The sequence below is a fragment of the Berghia stephanieae genome, chromosome 9 (genome assembly GCF_034508935.2).
Source record: "Berghia stephanieae isolate SIO BIC M18660-M18661 chromosome 9, UCSD_Bste_1.3, whole genome shotgun sequence".
Taxonomy (NCBI): Eukaryota; Metazoa; Mollusca; class Gastropoda; order Nudibranchia; family Aeolidiidae; genus Berghia; species Berghia stephanieae.
Genome location: NC_088368.1, coordinates 24,648,571 through 24,671,348, shown reverse-complemented (window position 1 = coordinate 24,671,348; position 22,778 = coordinate 24,648,571). Strand labels below are relative to the sequence as shown.

At 35.3% G+C, this 22,778-nt stretch overlaps 1 long non-coding RNA gene across 2 annotated transcripts; it reads right to left on the bottom strand.

Moving 5' to 3' along the window:
- Positions 1 to 2,027: 2,027 nt before the first annotated feature.
- On the bottom strand, positions 2,028 to 4,474 carry LOC144979331 (uncharacterized). 2 transcript variants are annotated; one of them, XR_013646664.1, is made up of 3 exons: positions 4,111 to 4,474; positions 2,932 to 3,103; positions 2,028 to 2,605 (listed from the first exon to the last, which is right to left on the bottom strand). It is a non-coding gene; the product is annotated as an uncharacterized LOC144979331 (long non-coding RNA). The 2 variants fall into 2 exon arrangements; XR_013646663.1 differs by lacking the exon at positions 4,111 to 4,474 and having other exon boundaries at positions 2,932 to 3,516.
- Positions 4,475 to 22,778: the final 18,304 nt, after the last annotated feature.

Below are 22,778 nucleotides of genomic sequence, written 5' to 3'. Positions count from 1 at the left end.
CACCAGCGCTTTTAATGAGTTCCTACCACCAGCGCTATTACTCACAGAGTCCCTACCACCAGCGCTTTTACTCACTGAGTCATAGAGCTTTTACTCACTGAGTCCCTACCACCAGCGCTTTTATTCTTCGATTCCCTACCACCAGTGCTATTACCGTCATAAAGCTTTTACTCACTGAGTCCCTACCACCAGTGCTTCTACTCATGAGTCCCTACCACCAGCGCTATTACTCACCGAGTCCCTACCACCAGCGCTTTTAATGAGTTCCTACCACCAGCGCTATTACTCACAGAGTCCCTACCACCAGCGCTTTTACTCACTGAGTCATAGAGCTTTTACTCACCGAGTCCCTACCACCAGCGCTTTTATTCTTCGAGTCCCTACCACCAGTGCTATTACCGTCATAGACCTTTTACTCACTGACACTGAGTCCCTACCACCAGTGCTATTACTATTACCGCGTTATAGAGCTTTTACTCATTGAGTCCCTACCACCAATGCTTTTACTCACTGAGTCATAGACCTTTTACTCACTGACACTGAGTCCCTACCACCAGTGCTATTACTATTACCGAGTTATAGAGCTTTTACTCACTGAGTCCCTACCACCAGTGCTTTTACTCACTGAGTCATAGACCTTTTACTCACTGACACTGAGTCCCTACCACCAGTGCTATTACCGAGTTATAGAGCATTTACTCACTGAGTCCCTACCACCAGTGCTTCTACTCACGAGTCCCTACCACCAGCGCTATTACTCACCGAGTCCCTACCACCAGCGCTATTGCTCACCGAGTCCCTACCACCAGCACTTTTATTCACCGAGTCCCTACCACCAGCACTATCACTGAGTCATAGAGCTTCTACTCACTGAGTCCCTACCACCAGTGCTATTACTCACTGAGTCCCTACCACCAGCGCTTTTGCACACCGAGTCCCTACCACCAGCACTTTTATTCACCGAGTCCCTACCACCAGCGCCATCACTGAGTCATAGAGCTTCTACTCACCGAGTCCCTACCACCAGCGCTATTACTCATCGAGTCCCTACCACCAGCGCTTTTACTCACTGAGTCATAGAGCTTTTACTCACCGCGTCCCTACCACCAGTGCTATTACTCACTGAGTCCCTACCACCAGCGTTATTACTCACCGAGTCCCTACCACCAGCGCTTTTACTCACTGAGCACCTACGACCAGCGTTATTACTATTACTCACTGAGTCCCTACCACCAGTGCTATTACCGAGTCATAGAGCTTTTACTCACTGAGTCCCTACGACCAGCGCTATTACTCACTGAGCCCCTACAACCAGCGCTTTACTCACCGAGTCCCTACCACCAGCGCTATTACCGAGTCATAGAGCTTTTACACACTGAGCACGTATGACCAGCGTTATTACTCACCGAGTCCCTACCACCAGCGCTATTACTCAGCGAGTCACAGAGCTTTTACTCGAGTCCCTACGACCAGCGCTATTACTCACTGAGTCCCTACCTCCAGCGCTTTTACTCGTTGAATCCCTACCACCAGCACTTTTACTCGCCGAGTCCCTACCACATGGCTATTACTGAGTCCCTAACACCAGCGCTAATACTATTAGCCAATAAAATCCCTACCACCAGGGGGGACAATATAAGCTAAAATTAGACCCCAAAAATTCTTACAGTGATGCAGAAAAAAACAACGAACAGATCTCTTTCAAATTTACACAAAATGTTTCTTACAACAAGATGGATAGGTTTAGCAATAGTCTTGTAAATAAATTTTTCAGAATTTTTTTTCGATTTCTTAGTGAAAATTTGGTGTGACATGACAGGAAAAAAAATTGATTTAAAAATTCATAAAACTGCTAAATTTTTGTTTAGCCCAAAACCCAACCATCATGATGAAAAACACATCATAAGAAAAATTCTCACCAAATTTGAAGAAAATCTGATGGGAAACAATCCAGATGTGAATGTTAGAAAATCAGAGAATGACGCACAATGAAATTTGGAGAAAATGAAAAATTTGTCTTAATTTGATAATAAAGCTAATAATGCAGACAAAGGCCAACATTCATCAAGTATAACCAATATGGAACAAGAAAACAGTAATATTTTATAAATTGATCAAATTCTGAAAAAAATTATAAACGATTCGCTAACCCATACCCCTTAGAAAAAAAAAATGCTGTAAAATTGATTTTTTTACGCCCAGAGATAAAATAATTTTGTGGTCAAATATAATGTCATACCTTATGAATTCATCATTATAATCACAAAACCTAATTATTTACTGTATACAATAGGTTATACAGATGATTTCTAGATATATTAAATGATTTTTCAAAATATGATATGGCACGCTATCCTCATTTTTCATTTTTATTCTACTTGAGAGACAAGTCGTATAAAATTAGATATCTAGTCAAGTTGAACTGCAAAATCAATTCTATTTTAGACAATAAAACAGTTAAATAGTGCACTAGCTCTGAATAAAAAGCAATTTGCTTTCCCAAACCCTTGGAATAAAAATCTCTTTCGCCTCAATACAGAAAAAGTCAACACTACTTGTTTGCCACCACTTTTTTTGTAGTTCCACAAAGAGGGTTGATCCTGCTCTGGATGGAAAAATTGAAATAAAAAAGAGACATTTCATTAGCAATTTTTGGAAATGGCATTATTGTCATAACATGCATTTGTCAAAGACATAGCAATTTTTAAAAAATGATCATTATTCACACCAACACACTTGAAATTTCATTGGTTTTACATCCACAGAACAAAACTCTTGGCAACAAACTATATTCTGTCGTTGTTAATAAATTCAGTAGTAATTCAATTCAAATGATGCTTTGCCATTTTCATTTAGAAAAATGAGCATTTATTTTACTGATCACCAATACAAAATGTAAAGGCGCTATGGAGATTTGAAAACATTACTAACCATTGTCAAAAAGTGCATGCAGACACTGATCTGCTGGCCCAGATGATGGTTTGCTGATTGATGAGTTTTGCCACAGGTTTGCCTCAACACACCTTGCCAGAATAGCCCTTGAGCCAGCATATTTATGGATTGTCAGGACACCAGTAACGTCAACAGAATTCTTTCATGTTAGCTGTAAATGAAAACAAAAAATTAAATTAAATTCACTACAGCGAAATAGGAACATACATGCCAATGCTAAAGTTTATAACAACAACACTTCGCATGTTGAACGGGACATAACGTCTGTTAGGCGATATTACAATTTCTTTGGACAGAGACAACGCAGTTAACGGCCAAGTACACATTTTACAACTGAGTACGGTGAGAGAAAGTGAGCAAAGTGCCTTTTCCAAGGGCTCAACTTTGCGCCGAGCGAGGCTCGAACCCAGGACCTTCCGGTCCAAAAGCGAGTGTCATATCACTACGACATAGCCGTACGTAATTTTTAAAATATAATAAAAATAACAACACTAATATAATTATCTCACATTGTCATTATCATCATCATAGGCATTTCAAAACTACTAATAATACTACCACTATAGATATCTTATCATTATCATTATAGATTATTTCCTCTCTCTCTCTCCTCTCTCTCTCTCTCTCTCTCTCTCTCTCTCTCTCTCTCTCTCTCTCTCTCTCTCTCTCTCTCTCTCTCCATGAACATAACATACAAAACCCAATTATTCGATATAAAAAAAAAACAGCTCCCCCCCCCCCCCCCCCCCAAAAAAAAAAAATAAATAAAATAAAAAATAAAGTTTTGAAAAAGTGTGGACCATGAGCCTGGAATGTCGTGAGTCACTCGAAACCTCTTGATCTTGATAAAATTAGCAACCTTTTGATTTTGACTGGGGATCGAACATTGAAACACATGCTGGTTTTAATCGCCGGACATGGAAGGCTGATTTAAATTATTTTTTTTTTTTTGGGGGGGGGGGGGGGGGGGGGATTAGTATTTTAATTTTTTTTTAGCCCTGTTATTATTATTTTTCACAAAATAAAGTAATCCTAAGTAATTCGCGGTAGCGACAAATGTGTCAGCTGATGCACAATCAACAAACAAACACACAACCCCAAAGCATGTTTAGTTATAAAAATAAGAAATGAATTAAAATGTGCATTTCGTATGCTTACCTTGTAAACTGAGTATTCTGTGACTTGAAAAGAGTGAAGAATTACCAAAGTCCGTCAAAATCAACTTGTAATAATAGTAATAATGTGATGAGATGAAGTGTTCACTTTTTGACTTCCCAGATAATTCATATTTATAGTCAGGATAAACCAAACAAGAACATTCAGACACGAGGAAACAGCAAGAAACTGAAAAAAGAACGTTTTAAAACAAATGAAAGAAGGAACTTTTTTCCATCTAGAATTGTAAATAACTGGAATAAACTACAAGAAACCACAGTATCAGCAAAAAATTTGAATAAATTCAAAGCAGAGTTGGAGATAAGCAACACCCTAGGAAACAAGTTCAATTATAAAAATTGGTCCAATCATTAATAGATGAGGGGGAGCGAAGGAGCAGCGGCGTAGCCTGGTCATTTAGGAGCATGGGGCTGGATTTGAGATGGGTTGTCGCATATATATATATATATATATATATATATATATATATATATATATATATTATATATATATATATATATATATATATATATATATATATTTATGAGTGTTGGTGGGTACTTGTAGGTACGAAAGTGCTCGGTAATGGTGGTTAGAGCTAATATATAATGTAAATTTTCACTCACATTTTTTGCCGAGACGACTCGTTTCTGTGTGTTTCTCACACTTCCTCAGTCGGCATAATCCGACTGAGGAAGTGTGAGAAACACACAGAAACGAGTCGTCTCGGCAAAAAATGTGAGTGAAAATTTACATTATATATATATATATATATATATATATATATATATATATATATATATATATATATATATATATAGAGAGAGAGAGAGAGAGAGAGAGAGAGAGAGAGAGAGAGAGAGAGTGGAGAGAGAGAGAGAGAGAGAGAGAGAGAGAGAGAGAGAGAGAGAGAGAGAGAGAGAGAGAGAGAGAGAGAGAGAGAGAGAGAATTTGATGCACTCAATTATTTTACCAAAATTTGTATGTTCTTTGTAACTTGTTCATCATGCCTGGCTAAAGATAAGCGATAGCCACTGTCAATCTGTGCACCTATGTGAAGAGTACCAACGGTTTTCAATCTAGTGGTGATATTTAAATGTAAGTTAGACGTCTGATGGTTCAATGCTCTCTGTGTTAAATTTTTCAAACAGGTAAATCCACTTCTTGTCCAAGACAATTCTGTATTGCTGTTATCGCCAAACAAATACAATTAAAAGAAAATAAACTCTTATTTTCTATTCTCACCGATAGCCAAGGAAAACGACTATACCAATCTTTATCAAATTAAATGACCGATTCTGTTTCCCGTCTTTAATAGTGAGTACAAAATCGTTTGGTTGATGGGGACCGAGACTTTTAATCAAAAGTTTATTTTCCCTATTCAAAGAACTGGTATTGATAGTCAACAGGTAATCAACGTGATTCATCACACTTAATAGCAATTAATTAAAATTTTAAAAACAAACACTGCACACATCAGATTAACACACTCAAGTTAAAAGGGACAATGGGGAATTCAATATCACATGCCTGACACGCCTCGAAGAGGGATGGGTAACAGGTACAACACGATTGCCATCAATGGAACAATTAGGTCATTGTGTGTGGCTGCGAGTAAGAAAGCCACAATGACTCAGTTCAACGTCAAGATGCCTCTTGATGCCCACAGTCATAGCACACGGCAAACGTGAAATGCATCGCCTGGTTGTACCGTGGGAATATGGCTGACTGGAAGCCTTCTACGCTGTACTGATTGGTCAGGGGCACGAGTACAACTCGAGCTGTAGTAAATTCAAAGCGGTGTGATTGGTTCAAGTTTTGAGGCTCTGTAAGGGTTTTTTAACACCAGGTCAACAATGAATTTCATTGTTTGTGAAACAGAAAAATTAAAAGTGTGACTTTTTATTGTTAAATTCTTACATACTTTCAAGACAATGACGATCTGTGGCTTAGCCTTAATAGCCTTTAAGGCCCTACGCCACTGCGAAGGAGACTACACCAAGTCTAAAAACTCTATACAGAGGTATCCAGGTATCCAAGATGTCGATGTTGCCCGATTGAGAAAGAGAAATAGCTAAGCTTTACATCGATATTCGCCATGATAGGAATAGCTGTTGTCAAGACCCAAACATTTGACAATATAGACCTTTAGAAAATAAAACGTGGATACTTCCTTTATAAAACTGCATCAAAAACACGTTTTCATTGAAAACTTGCAATATTCATATTTTTGGATTCTAGAATAATGAAACAACCTAAAAAGTGGACTAGTCCAATTTGGCCGAAACATTTTTAAAAAAAACTATGTGGTCTTGTGGTATGACACTCGCTTTCGAATCGGAAGGTCCTGGGTTTGAGCCTCACTCGGCGCATAGTTGAGTCCTTTGAAAAGGCTCTTTACTCGCATTCTCTCATCGTACTCAGGTGCAAAATGAGCGTTGTCTGTGTCCAAAAAAAAAAAAAAAAAAATGAAAGATAATACCGCCTTACAGGCGTCCTGTCTTGTCCTAAATGTTAATGTTGCTGTTGGACAGAGACCTGTTGTAAAGCGCTTTGAGCACGTATAGTGGATATTAAGCTGTATAAAAGCTCAATTTTTTTACCGAACCATTGTTTATAACTAAAATTGACTACAGATCACCCCCCCCCCTCTTAATTTTTTTTCTTTGTTTATTTTTTGTTTACTATAATAATTGGTCAAACAAACAAAAAACAAAAATTGAGTGATATTCAATAAAATGTCAAATCCAATTTTTAGGTCCAATGAACTTAAAATGGATTAGAAACGCCAAGCTGGTAACTGTAATACATTTTTTCCCCCCAAACTATTTTCTGTATATTGCAGTTCTATCCGTATAAAATGTTATATTTTTAGTAATTACGCAAATTCTATTTTTAGTAAGAGTACAAATAAGCTCTGGCGTTATTTGCAGTGGTAGTACAAATAAGCGTAGCCAATAATAATAATAATAATAATAATAATAATAATAATAATAATAATAATAATAATAATAATAATAATAATAATAATAAGCATCATCTTAATCTAATATTTTAAAAACATAGGGTTGGGTTCAACATTGTTCCATACTGTCAATGTTAAATTGTTATCATCGAGCTCAGAATTACTGGCAAATCTAAAAATTATAATACTATCTTTTTAAAGACTATATTAATTACAAGTAGGACTTGCAAGCCTTTTTAAAATTCAGCCAAGTTCAGTCACTCGTTGACTCAAATTAATACTAACAAAATCTGCTAGATCCTAATACTCTGTCCTAAATTGACCGTTTTCTTTCATTGCACATACTGGTTTTATTCTACTCAATTCTAGCACATCCGCAACAAAAAGATAATGACGTAATTTTTATTGTCTCTTGATCCTATTAAGTAATAATTATCTCATACGAAACCAAAAATGATAATGTAATTTAAACCTCTCTCGATACTCGCAAATAATAATAATCTATGTTTTTTGTTGTTGTTAGGTTTTTTGTTTTTTTTTAAAATTTAAATAATGTTGGCTGTAAACATTGTTCCGTGAAGCCAATGTTACTTTTATTATTATTATTATTATTATTATTATTATTATTATTATTATTATTGAACACAGAATTACCGGCAAATGTAACAATGATAAAATTATTGTTAACAGAATAATATACGAGTAACTGGCCTACTTTCTTAAATTAAGGGTAATTCTCAAATATGATTCGACTTGATCTATGCTTATTTTCACAAGGGGTGGGGGGGGGGGGGGGGTCACGTCACTGTAGAACGAGCTTAAAGTCTCAATGCTCAATGGGAAATTAGCTTAAGGCAACCATGATTTGTTATTTTTCAAACCTGATGTGAGGCTATCTTGTGATGACAACGCCTCCCAGTTGTCCGAAGAATACTACTTACCATGGTTATATACACCACTCATAGATTTCACCATATCTTATCTTACAAACGTTAGCATTGCTTACTTGTAAGTACAGTTCGCCGTCTTGCCATCATAATACATATAGACGCCATATGTTTTTGATAGCTGATAGTCGCCGTTACCAATGTCAATAAGGGAGAAATTGCCATAGTCTACGTACAACCTCCTCACCTTCCCCTGCGATGGAATAAAAGATGTTGACAATACGTTAATGGACTGGAAGTCAATTGTAGTAGCAGTAGTAGTAGTAGTAGTAGTAGTAGTAGTAGTAGTAGTAGTAGTAGTAGTAGTAGTAGTAGTAGTAGTAGTAGTAGTAGTAGTAGTTGTTGTTGTTGTTGTAGTAGTAGTAGAAGTAGTAGTAGTAGCAGTAGTAGTAGTAGTAGTAGTAGTAGTAGTAGTAGTAGTAGTAGTAGTAGTAGTAGTAGTAGTAGTAGTAGTAGTATAAACGAGATAGTAGTAGAAGTAGAAATAATAATAATAATAATAATAATAATAATAATAATAATAATAATAATAATAATAATAATAATAATAATAATAATAATAATAATTGTAATAGTAATAGTAGCAGCAGCAGCAGCAGCAGTAGTAGTAGTAGTAGTAGTAGTAGTAGTAGTAGTAGTAGTAGTAGTAGTAGTAGTAGTAGTAGTAGTAGTAGTAATAGTAGGAGTAGTAGTAGTAGTAGTAGTAGTATTGTTGGAATAGTAGTCGTGGCCGGGGGGGGGGGGGGGTATTAGTAGTAATAGAAGTAGGAGTAGTTGTTTTATTAGTTGTACTACTACTACTACTACTACTACTACTACTACTACTACTACTACTACTACTACTACTACTACTACTACTACTACTACTACTACTACTACTACTACTACCTACTACTACCACTACTACTTTTTTCTGAGTCGTTATAGACCGATAAAGGGAAATTAAATTATACGTTTTAATGTTTGATTTCATTTTGTTGAATGTTTTGTTTTTTGTTTTTAAGGGTTTTACGGGCCTTGCAACACCTTTAGGTTATATCAGCGCCAGTAAAAAGGAAGAAAATGGGATAGTAAAAAGTTATAGAATTACAATAAAAGCACCCAAGAAAAAGTAAGACATAGGGGAACTGGGAACAAATAGGGATCAGATGTAGATTCCAAGAGCAGACCACCAATGCACTTAGTTTGAGATCACCTAAAAGTTCATCCAGACACAAGCACAGGTCCCATCTAAGAGGAATACACTCAAATGTTTACCAATCATTTAATATAATATGTAAACTCAACATAATACAATGCATAACAGAGAGATGATTTACAAGGAAAAAAATATCATCTCCCAAAACTATAAACTATACATTCGACTGTTTCCCTCCCAGCTAAGGAGCTCCGGCAAGGATCAGGACAAAACTAAGTAATCTCATTCCAAGACATGACAGGAAACAATTGGGAAACGGGTATGGGGGGATAGAAGACACAGCATGTACCTCCCTGCCCACTATTTTGTTGAATGTCAATTTCATTTAGTAAAACTTGCATAGTTATTGTGTGCGACTGTTGTGTGTGTCTGTTTGGCTCGGTATGAGTGTGTTTATGGTTTGATAAGTACGCTTTATCATTATTATTATTATTATCCGTAAAATGTCCCTGAAATTTGAAACTGAGGGTAGGCAGGCCTGCTTAACGCCCTTATACTCTAACCCATAGCAGGCTAAAGAGAGAGGGGATTGCTCACACACAGTTTCATCTATGTAATAAATGATAATGCTCTCGTCCCACCTTCCCCGTCCCTAATTGTTTGTATAATTTTAAAACGTTAACAGTTACCGCCTACGGCACACACTGCCCTGTTCGTCTCCTCGATTGAGTGATGGGTGGTGTGCTTTAAATGCCAGACTCCGAAGAAGAACAAACTTGGCGGCTTCTTTTTATTTTAAAGCCCTTTGGCATTGAAAATTTGGGGTCAGCATTTTGGCTTTGACATTTTATTAAAAATCAATAGATTACACATAGGTCTAGTTGATTAACAAATGCACTATTTTGACTTGAAATCCATTTATTTTCACGGTTAAATTAGCAATACAAGATATCTTTTGTATGGAAGCATTATCATAATATAAGGCATACTTATTGGTACATTCATGCGCATTTTAGCAAAAAAAAAAAAAAAAAAAAGTTATGTCTCTGACATTGTATTCAAAAATAATCTGGCAACCCTGTCTGCGTTTAAAAGAGCTGTGTTGTAGAAACAGTGCAAAGCTAACAAACACAGTGAAAGAACAAACAAATCATCAACCTCTACAGCTGTGTCAACAATACATCCAAAAACTGCAAACTAATGATTATTTTACTGGCAGATATTATAGCATTTTGCGTCAATAATATTACGTGTAAGATTTTTTAACTCATGTGTTAGAAATTTCGAATAAGGTTAGGTTTTTAGGGTTTTACGGCGCTTGCAACACATTTAGGTCATATCAGCGCCAGTAAAAAGGAAGAAAATGGGATAGTAAAAAGTTCTAGAATTACAATTAAAGCACCCAAGAGAAAGTAAGACAAAGGGGAATGGAAACAAAAAGGGAGCAGATGTAGATTCTGAGATCACCTATAAATCTCATCTAGACACAAGCACAAAATCCAACAGAGAGGAATACAAATATAATAATCCGTAACAGAGAGATGATTTACAATGAAAAAATATAATCTCCCAAAACAATAACTATGCATTTGACTGTTTCCCTCCCAGCCAGGGCCAGGACAAAACCAAGTAATCTCATTCCACGACAAAGACAGAAAGCATGTTGTAAAACAAATATAAGGGGATAGAAGTAGAAGACACAGTATGTACTTCCCTGCCCACTATGGGAGGTCAGGAACCCCACCCAGAAATTTCGAATAAGCACCGCCTACTTTGGAGTCCGTAGGTACGAGTTCGAAACATAGGTCATGAATACAGTGGCATCCGTATAAAGTCAACACTCTTCAAATCAACTAATGCTTAACTCACTCAACCCTAACACCGAATATATCCGTTGTTTACCCGGGTTACTTATACATCCCATGCCCAATAATTACATTTTTCTGGGACAAATTATAGACGTAGTATCAAAGCTAATGTTTTGTTGTTTTTTGTTTTTTTTTTTTTACACGTTAATGATAGTTGAATAAAACGATCTATGCACATGCTCATTTTTAATACATTTTTTTCCAATTTTGAAAAGTAGCAAAAATCTCTAGGTTTGAGAGAGTTAAAGTCAACACCCCATGTTGATATACCAAATTTTCTCTTCGGTATCTAAGTGTGATCCATTGATAATGGATAAAGTCAACCGTGCTTAATTAAGGTCAACTAATCTTTTTGGTCCGGTGGTGTTAGCTTTATCTGGATTCCATTGTATATTTATTATACCCCTCCATTTACCTCATCCATTGTTTGTTTCTTATCTAAATTCATTTTTTAAACACCGATTGGTTCTCAAATGTAATTATTTGTCTTAAAAAATTATACTTGTGGCCAGAATATTATTACACGTAAATCTATCTATTTTTAACCAAACTAATAGCTAGATGCGTCACGAGAAAAATAGATTGTTGAACTGTACTGTTATATTTCGTTGTTTTTTGTTTAGTTATATTGTATTTGCTTTGCTTTTTTTGTTTTTTTTTTTTTTGTTTTTTTTTTTTTTGGGGGGGGGGGGGGGTTGTTTGTTGTTGTTTTTTTTTGTTTTGTTTTGTTTTTTTAACAAAGGGTATTAGGGAGGCCTCGTAATTTGTTTTGTTATTATGCTTTAGTTAAATCGTTTTATTTTTATTTTTTTCCAAAAAAACAAATGGATCTATTATCAGCTGTTCGAATGCATAAAGACCAGTTAAAATTGTGGGTCTTCCAGATACTGGGCACAGCAGTGACTGGGTATGACTTACTTGACTTGACTTAGATGCCTTTCGCGTCTCGACCGAAAGATCGGGTCGCCTTGGCTGTTTCCAGTATTTCCTGTGTGAGGTGTCTCCAATATTGCCGGTCCTCTGCTAGGGTTCTCAGATTTTCAAGGTACCTGCCGTTATGAGACTAATGCTTTGTCCAAGTGTTGTGAGGTTTTTGTTTAGGATCACAGGGAGTGTTGTGATCGGTCTTCCTCTAAAAAGGTTCCCGTGTTTTTGGAAATATCCCGACATGGCTTGGTTAGCTGGTATGTTTTTGTCCCTGCGTAGTATGTGACCGAAAAGTTGCCATCGTTGTTGTAAAATGTCAAGGGAGATTGGTCTTTCTTTTGTGATCTTATAGAGTGATTCATTTGAGATCTTTTTTGGGTATTTGATGTCCAGTACCCTTCTTAGCTGTGTGTGATGGAAGGCATCCAGATGTTCTTCTTTGGATTTTGTCAACGCCCAAGTGCCGCAGTTATACAGAAGTACCGGTTTTACAAGAGCACGGTACAGTTTCAGTTTGGTTTTTCTCTTTATTTTGTCACCTCTCATCCATACATTGGTGAGTTTACTGAGTGCGGCGTTTGATAGCTGTTTTCTTCTTTGTACATCCTCGGTGTCTCCAATTAGTGAGCCGACTTTCTTTGTTCTTTTCCATTCCTCTTCGTTCCTCGATATTGTTGTAAATTCGGTTTTATTGGCATTGACTTGGAGGTTATATTTCATGAGGGTATTTTGTATGATGTCTATATTTGCTGGTGTTGATCCAATAAAATCTACATCATCTGCATAGGCGATTTCTCTAGGGATTGCATTCTCAATATGAGTCGTTGGTTTTGGAATGACTTTTCGAACTTCTTTCAGAGCGTGTTCTAAGTATATTGTGAACAGAATCGGGCTCAGACTATCTCCTTGGGGGGTCCCGATGTTACTTTCGAACTGCGTCTGTTTTGTGGCCCCGTATATCCTTGGTTGTATCTTTGTGTTGCTGAGGAGAAATCGGATTATTCGGAGCTCGTCTTCGTCTACTATGTCTGTTAATATCTCCAAAAGTTTTCCTCTGTCGATCGTATCAAAGGCTGCGGACATATCGATTCCGGTTATTGTTATGGATATGTTTTCTTTGAGTGCCTTTGCTGCCAACCATTTATGTGTCCATACAACGTCCGATGTGCTTCGGTCTTGGCGAAACCCGCTTTGGCTATGTGATAGATATTTTTCTATTTTCGGTCTAATTCTGTTGAGGACAATAGTTGACAGTGTTTTTCTTATGGTATTCAGTAATGTTATTGGGCGCAGGTTGTTTACGGGTCCTTTCGTTTTTCCTGGTTTTTGTATTGTAATTAGGACACCGCTGTTTATGTCCCAGTCTTTGTGTGTTGAGAATGTTTTGTTCATTATGTTTGCAATGCTCAGATCCAGGGAGAGGGTACCGCATTTCAGCAATTCAGCGGGAATTTCATCTTCGCCTGGGGATCTGTTATTGTTTAGGCACTTTATGCTATTTCTAACTTCAGTTGTTGTGACTGGGTATCTGGGTCTTTAAGTTTTAGAACTAACTAGTAGTAAAGTGTACTTGATGATGGACAATCGTCTTATCCAATGGATAGACTAGCTCATAAATGACATTTCACTACACATTTTTTAACATTATAGAAACCGGAATAAACTCCTGTCAAATTTTAGCTTTTTTAAGTGGGTTTTACGGCGCTTGCGATAGCGTTATTTTAGTTCCTTTTCACTCACTCAATCCTAGAGATTTTTGCTACTTTTCAAAATTGGAAAAAAATGTTTTAAAAATGAGCATTTAAATGGATACTTTTATTCAACTATCATTAACATGCAAAAAAAACTAAAAACATAAGCTTTGATATTACGCCTATAATTTGTCTCAGAAATATATACTTGCGATCAAAAGAAAGTATACACATTTAAAATCGTTGTTACTTTTTTATCCAGAACAATATTTCATACCAATTTTGTAGGTAAAACAAGTGTATAATTTCTTTTGATCACTAGTATATAATAAATAGGCATGGGGTTACAATAATCCGGGTAAACCCGGGTAAACTACGGATATAGTCGGTGTTAGGGTTGAGTGAGTTAAAAGAGAGATGATAATGGAGACGTCGTAGATCTGAGGTTAAAACCACTGGAGAGAAAAAAAAAAGCAGACAAAGGAGACTGGTTCAAATAGGGGAGAGAATATTCTACGACCAATCCACGGTCGTGAAAATTTTTACATTGCCTAAGATAAAAGTCCTATCCATCTTCAAGCAAAGGTTCCCGAATGTTTATAAAGTAAAATACATTCAAAACTAATAACATATTGTAGATAAAGATGACTGTTTGTTTTTAAGGGTTTTACGGCGCTTGCAACACGTTTAGGTTATATCAGCGCCAGTAAAAAGGGAGAAAATGGGATAGTAAAAAGTTCTAGATTTACAATTAAAGCACCCAAGAAAAAGTAAGACATAGGGGAACTGGGAACAAATAGGGATCAGATGTAGATTTCAATAGCATACCATCAATGTATGTACTTAGTTTGATATCACCTATAAGTCTCATCCGGACACAAACGCAATATCCAACAAAGAGGAACACACTCAAACGCTTACATTATAATTCAAAATAACAAATATAACATAATATATAACAGTGAGATGATTTACAAGGAAAAAAAATATCATCTCCCAAAACAATAACGATGCATTTAACTTTTTCCCTCCCAGTTCGGACTCCAGCCAGGGCCAGGACCAAAACCAAGCAATCTCATTCCAAGACAAAGACAGAAAGCATGTTGGAAAACAGATATAAGGGGATAAAGACACAGTATGTACCCCTCTGCCCACTATGAGAGGTCAGGAACGCCACCCAGTGGGATAAAGATGTTTTACAAAGAAAAATTACAATCTTTCAAAAAAGGAACAATACATTTGATTGTCTCCCTCACATCTAAGGATTCCCGCATGTCGGTCATAATATAATAATAATATAATAATAATATAATAATAATAATAATAATAATAATAATAATAATAATAATAAAATAAATAATAATAATAATAACAATAAAATAATAATAAAATAAAATAACAATAATAAAATAATAATAATAATAATAATAATAATAATAATAATAATATAATAATAATAATAATAATAATAATAATAATAATAATAATAATTAATAATAATAATAATAATATAATAACAGTAATAATAATAATAATAATAATAATAATAATAATAATAATAATAATAATAATAATAATAATAACAATAACAATAATAACAATAACAATAATAATAATAATAATAATAATAATAATAATAATAATAATAATAATAATAATAATATAATAATAATAAAATAATAAATAATAATAATAATAATAATAATAATAATAATAATAATAATAATAACAATAATAATAATAATAATAATAATAATAATAATAATAATAATAATAATAATAATAATAATAATAATAATAATAATAATAATAAGAACAATAACAATAATAATAATATACAATAATAATAATAACAATAATAATAATAATAATAATAATAATAATAATAATAATAATAATAATAATAATAATAATAATAATAATAATAATAATAATAATAATAATAATAATAATAATAATAATAATAATAACAATAACCTAAGATTCATTTTCGAAAAAATCAGAACTCCGACTATCAACAATTTCCCTGAATAGTGGTTAGAATGACCAAATTTTAGAAAGAAAAGAAGACCAATTTAATAGGTAGGTAGATAGTGAAATCGTTAATGGCGAGTGGACTATGGACCGATTTGGTGATTAACGAAGTTATCTTTTCTTTTCTTTTTTGGTAATGATAACTGATTTACTGCACTGTTTACTTTCGTTTTGTGTTAGATATCACTTGATATTTACTGATTTGAGACACAAATTAACACTAACACTGGCATTTTTTCAGATTCTTTGGTTTTTCCACTGGTTTGACATTTTGCATAAACTTTATCTAAGAAGAATACGACAACCTCGAATATGAATAAAAAGGTGAGCGTATAAAATAATAAAAGAAAGAGCGAGTCTGTATTTGTGTGTGTGTATGTGTGCGTGTTTGTGCATGTGTGTGTAGTAGTAGTAGTAGTAGTAGTAGTAGTAGATTTGTGTGTGTGTATGTGTGCGTGTTTGTGCATGTGTGTAGTAGTAGTAGTAGTAGTAGTAGTAGTAGTAGTAGTAGTAGTAGTAGTAGTAGTAGTAGTAGTAGTAGTAGTAGTAGTAGTAGTAGTAGTAGTAGTAGTAGTAGTAGTAGTAGTAATGATAATGATGAAATTGTGGTGGTTCAAGTAGTAGTGATCGTGAAGAAGATGTTGTGGTGGGGGTTGTAGTGCGCGTGTGTGTGAGTGTGTGTATGTGTGTGTGTGTTTGAGAGAGAGAGAGAGAGAGAGAGAGAGAGAGAGAGAGAGAGAGAGAGAGAGAGAGAGAGAGAGAGAGAGAGAGAGAGAGAGAGAGAGAGACAGTGTGTGTGCTCAAAGTGCATGTAGTGATAAGTAGAGTCAAATGAAATTGAAAATCTAACGAGGCTAAAGTTTGAGGTCAAAGTATTTGTGATGAGTATTATTGGCAAGTTATACAGGAAGGTGAACATGAAAATTAATCCAATGAGCGCGATATATTACTTTGTGTGTGTGTGTGTGTGTGTGTGTGTGTGTGTACTTTTATGAAAAGGAGAGAGAGAGAGAGAGAGAGAGAGAGAGAGAGAGAGAGAGAGAGAGAGAGAGAGAGAGAGAAGAGAGAGAGAGAGAGAAGTAGTGGTAGTGATGATGGTTGTTGTAGTAGTAGTGATGATGATGTGGTGGTGATGGTGGTTGTAGTTGTAGTAGTAGCAGTGGTGATGATGATGATGTGGTGGTGGTTGTAGTAGTGGTGGCAGTGATGACGATGTGGTGGAGGTTGTATTAGTAGTGGTAGTGATGATGATGTGGTGGTGGTTGTGATAGTAGTGGTAATAAAGATGATGTGGTGGTGGTTGTAGTAGTAGTAGTAGTGGCAGTAATGATGATTGTTTATTTTGTTTGTCTTTGGGGGTTTTACGGTGCTTGCAACACATTAAGGTCATATCAGCGCCAGTAAAAATGAATAAATGGGATAGTAAAATCTTCTAGAATTACAATTAAAGCGCCCAAGAAAAGGTAATACAAAGGGGATTTTGTTCAAATAGGAAACAGATGTAGATTCCAAGAGCACACCATCAAAGTACCTAGTTTGAGATCACCTAAAAGTCTCATCCAGACACAAGCACATGTCCCCACTAAGAGGAATACACTCAAATTCAAATGTTAAGGAATCGTATATAATATGTAAATAAAATATAATACAGTGCATAACAGAGAGATGATTTACAAGGAAAAAAATTCATCTCCCAAAACTAACTATACAACCGACTGTTTCCCTCCCAGCTAGGGTATCCGGCCAGTGCCAGGACAAAACCAAGTACAGTGCAACCCCGATGTAACGACATCCGTTATAGCGACATTCCCTGTTATAAAGACATGGTACTCAGGTCCCATTTTATTTTACTATATATCATTAGTAATAAAAAAAACCTCTATAGCGACGTACATTTCAGCAAAACCCCTGTATAACGACATTTCTGGTCCGACAAACCTTGAAGGTGTTTGTCTACCATGAAATTGTTCGTAACTATTACAAGTGGTATCTTCCATTCTATGTATGTACTGTCTACTTGTAATAAGCCCAGAGCTAGTTCTTATTGTAGCCAATGAAAACGCTTCTTTTCCAGCCAATCAATAGTCACATTTGTACATCACCGCAGCCAATCAGAAGGCTCGCCTTTCACCAATCAGAAGGCTCGCCTTTCACCCAATGAATGCCTGTGACAGGTCAACACGGGACTGTTTATTAAATCCTTTGTCCACTCTCCATTCATTGCCGGTCCCAAGCCCGGATAAACTACAGAGGGAAAATAAAAAAGTATACATTCACTACACAAGACCCAAAACACCTCCTGATATACACACATAGGAAACCTCTCTGTAACGACATCCCTCTATTTTTTGTTTGTTTGTTGCTTTAGGTCTCTTCCAACACAATTGAGGTTATATGAGAGACCGCTGAAACAAAAAAACAAGCAATCTAACAAAAATAGTACAAATGTAAATCAAAATCATAACCTAAAGATATCATAAGCTAAATTATAAATAACCAAGAACAAACAGGCAGAAGATTTACAGAAAAAAAAAATATCCCCTGTCAAAAATACAATCACAAACCTAAGAAGCAGGATAGGCTAGTAAAGAGAAGAAGAAACGACATCACTATCCGATCGTACACCCATGCGAACATCATAGGTATATGATTCAAGGGTGATGCTCCCATCCAACCACCCGCTACATCCCTCTATAACGACACGTTTTCCCGGTCCCGACGATGTCGTTATATCGAGGTTGCACTGTAACTTCATTCTAAGACAAAGTCAAAGACAGAAAGCAAGTTGGAAAACAGATATAAGGGGATACAGACACAGTATGTACCCCTCTGCCCACTATGAGAGGTCAGGAACGCCACCCAGTGGGATAAAGATGTTTTACAAAGAAAAATTACAATCTTTCAAAAAAGGAACAATACATTTGATTGTCTCCCTCACATCTAAGGATTCCCGCATGTCGGTCATAATAATAATAATAATAATAATAATAATAATAATAATAATAATAATAATAATAAAATAATAATAATAATATAATAATAATAATAATAATAATAATAATATAACATAAAATAATAATAATAATAACAATAACAATTATAACAATAATAATAATAATAATAATAATAATAATAATAATAATAATAATAATAATAATAAATAATAACATAATAATAATAATAATAAATAATAATAATAATAATAATAATAATAATAATAACAATAACAATAATAACAATAACAATAATAATAATAATAATAATAATAATAATAATATAATAATAATAATAATAATAATAATAATAATAATAATAAATAATAATAACAATAATAATAATAAATAATAATAATAATAATAATAATAATAATAATAATAATAATAATAATAATAATAAAATAACAATAAATAATAATAATAATAATAATAATAATAATAATAATATAATAATAATAAGAACAATAACAATAATAATAATAACAATAATAATAATAACAATAATAATAATAATAATAATAATAATAATAATAATAATAATAATAATAATAATATATAATAATAATAATAATAATAATAATAATAATAACAATAACCTAAGATTCATTTTCGAAAAAATCAGAACTCCGACTATCAACAATTTCCCTGAATAGTGGTTAGAATGACCAAATTTTAGAAAGAAAAGAAGACCAATTTAATAGGTAGGTAGATAGTGAAATCGTTAATGGCGAGTGGACTATGGACCGATTTGGTGATTAACGAAGTTATCTTTTCTTTTCTTTTTTGTTAATGATAACTGATTTACTGCACTGTTTACTTTCGTTTTGTGTTAGATATCACTTGATATTTACTGATTTGAGACACAAATTAACACTAACACTGGCATTTTTTCAGATTCTTTGGTTTTTCCACTGGTTTGACATTTTGCATAAACTTTATCTAAGAAGAATACGACAACCTCGAATATGAATAAAAAGGTGAGCGTATAAAATAATAAAAGAAAGAGCGAGTCTGTATTTGTGTGTGTGTATGTGTGCGTGTTTGTGCATGTGTGTGTAGTAGTAGTAGTAGTAGTAGTAGTAGTAGTAGTAGTAGTAGTAGTAGTAGTAGATTTGTGTGTGTGTGTATGTGTGCGTGTTTGTGCATGTGTGTAGTAGTAGTAGTAGTAGTAGTAGTAGTAGTAGTAGTAGTAGTAGTAGTAGTAGTAGTAGTAGTAGTAGTAGTAGTAGTAGTAGTAATGATAATGATGAAATTGTGGTGGTTCAAGTAGTAGTGATCGTGAAGAAGATGTTGTGGTGGTGGTTGTAGTGCGCGTGTGTGTGAGTGTGTGTATGTGTGTGTGTGTTTGAGAGAGAGAGAGAGAGAGAGAGAGAGAGAGAGAAGAGAGAGAGAGAGAGGAGAGAGAGAGAGAGAGAGAGAGAGAGAGAGAGAGAGAGAGAGAGAGAGAGAGACAGTGTGTGTGCTCAAAGTGCATGTAGTGATAAGTAGAGTCAAATGAAATTGAAAATCTAACGAGGCTAAAGTTTGAGGTCAAAGTATTTGTGATGAGTATTATTGGCAAGTTATACAGGAAGGTGAACATGAAAATTAATCCAATGAGCGCGATATATTACTTTGTGTGTGTGTGTGTGTGTGTGTGTGTGTGTGTGTACTTTTATGAAAAGGGAGAGAGAGAGAGAGAGAGAGAGAGAGAGAGAGAGAGAGAGAGAGAGAGAGAGAGAGAGAGAGAGAGAGAGAGAGAGAGAAGTAGTGGTAGTGATGATGGTTGTTGTAGTAGTAGTGATGATGATGTGGTGGTGATGGTGGTTGTAGTTGTAGTAGTAGCAGTGGTGATGATGATGATGTGGTGGTGGTTGTAGTAGTGGTGGCAGTGATGACGATTTGGTGGAGGTTGTATTAGTAGTGGTAGTGATGATGATGTGGTGGTGGTTGTGATAGTAGTGGTAATAAAGATGATGTGGTGGTGGTTGTAGTAGTAGTAGTAGTGGCAGTAATGATGATTGTTTATTTTGTTTGTCTTTGGGGGTTTTACGGTGCTTGCAACACATTAAGGTCATATCAGCGCCAGTAAAAATGAATAAATGGGATAGTAAAATCTTCTAGAATTACAATTAAAGCGCCCAAGAAAAGGTAATACAAAGGGGATTTTGTTCAAATAGGAAACAGATGTAGATTCCAAGAGCACACCATCAAAGTACCTAGTTTGAGATCACCTAAAAGTCTCATCCAGACACAAGCACATGTCCCCACTAAGAGGAATACACTCAAATTCAAATGTTAAGGAATCATATATAATATGTAAATAAAATATAATACAGTGCATAACAGAGAGATGATTTACAAGGAAAAAAATATCATCTCCCAAAACTAACTATACAACCGACTGTTTCCCTCCCAGCTAGGGTATCCGGCCAGTGCCAGGACAAAACCAAGTACAGTGCAACCCCGATGTAACGACATCCGTTATAGCGACATTCCCTGTATAACGACATGGTACTCAGGTCCCATTTTATTTTACTATATATCATTAGTAATAAAAAAACCTCTATAGCGACGTACATTTCAGCAAAACCCCTGTATAACGACATTTCTGGTCCGACAAACCTTGAAGGTGTTTGTCTACCATGAAATTGTTCGTAACTATTACAAGTGGTATCTTCCATTCTATGTATGTACTGTCTACTTGTAATAAGCCCAGAGCTAGTTCTTATTGTAGCCAATGAAAACGCTTCTTTTCCAGCCAATCAATAGTCACATTTGTACATCACCGCAGCCAATCAGAAGGCTCGCCTTTCACCAATCAGAAGGCTCGCCTTTCACCCAATGAATGCCTGTGACAGGTCAACACGGGACTGTTTATTAAATCCTTTGTCCACTCTCCATTCATTGCCGGTCCCAAGCCCGGATAAACTACAGAGGGAAAATAAAAAAGTATACATTCACTACACAAGACCCAAAACACCTCCTGATATACACACATAGGAAACCTCTCTGTAACGACATCCCTCTATAACGACACGTTTTCCCGGTCCCGACGATGTCGTTATATCGATGTTGCACTGTAACTTCATTCTAAGTTAAGACAAAGTCAAAGACAGAAAGCAAGTTGGAAAACATATAAGGAGATAGAAGACACAGCATGTACCTCTCTGTCCACTATGGGAGGTCAGGTACCCCACCCAGGCAGTGATGACGATTTGGTGGTGGTGGTTGTAGTAGTAGTGGTAGTGATGATGATGTGGTGGTGGTGGCGGTTGTAGTAGTAGTGGTAGTGATGATGATGTGGTGGTGGTGGTTGTAGTAGTAGTGGTAATGAAGATGTGGTGGTGGTGGTGGTTGTAGTAGTAGTGGTAGTGATAATGTGGTGATGGTGGTTGTAGTAGTAGTGACTGCAGCAGGGGGGGGGGGGGGTATTCTTGGAACAATTTAACCTCACCGGAAGTTGCTCGTAACCCGGAATTTTTTTGCTCCAGACCGTATTTTTTTCCGGTGAAACCGGAGTTTTGGCATCACTGCATTAACCAATCAGAAAATTTCCTGGCATGTACTTCGTTTCGTCCCCATGTTATGGATATTGAGGGTGGGTCGTCTTCAAAGTTTGATAACTTGAAGACCGCCAATTGTAATGAGTGATAAATTAAATGCATTTTCCCTTCCTACGCCCTTACTTCACTCAAAGTCTCATCAAACAAAATCAAAAAACACATATATGAAATGAAATCACATTCAAAATAAAGACTACGAAAACGACCTTTGGTTTGATATGTCTTTATTAAAATACATATGTCGTTGAAGTTGAGTAATTTCACCGCTGTTTGTTTGTTTATTTTGTTTTTAAGGGTTTTACGGCGCTTGCAACTCATTTAAGTTATATCAGCGCCAGTAAAAAGGACGAAAATGGGATAGTAAAAAGTTCTAGAAATACAATTGAAACATCCAAGAGAAAGTAAGACATAGGGGAACTGGGAACAAAAAGGGATCAGATGTAGATTCCAAGAGCATACCACCAATGTACTTAGTTTGAGATCACCTATAAGTCTCATCCGGACACAAGAACAAAATCCAACAAAGAGGAACACACTCAAATGCTTACATTATACATTAA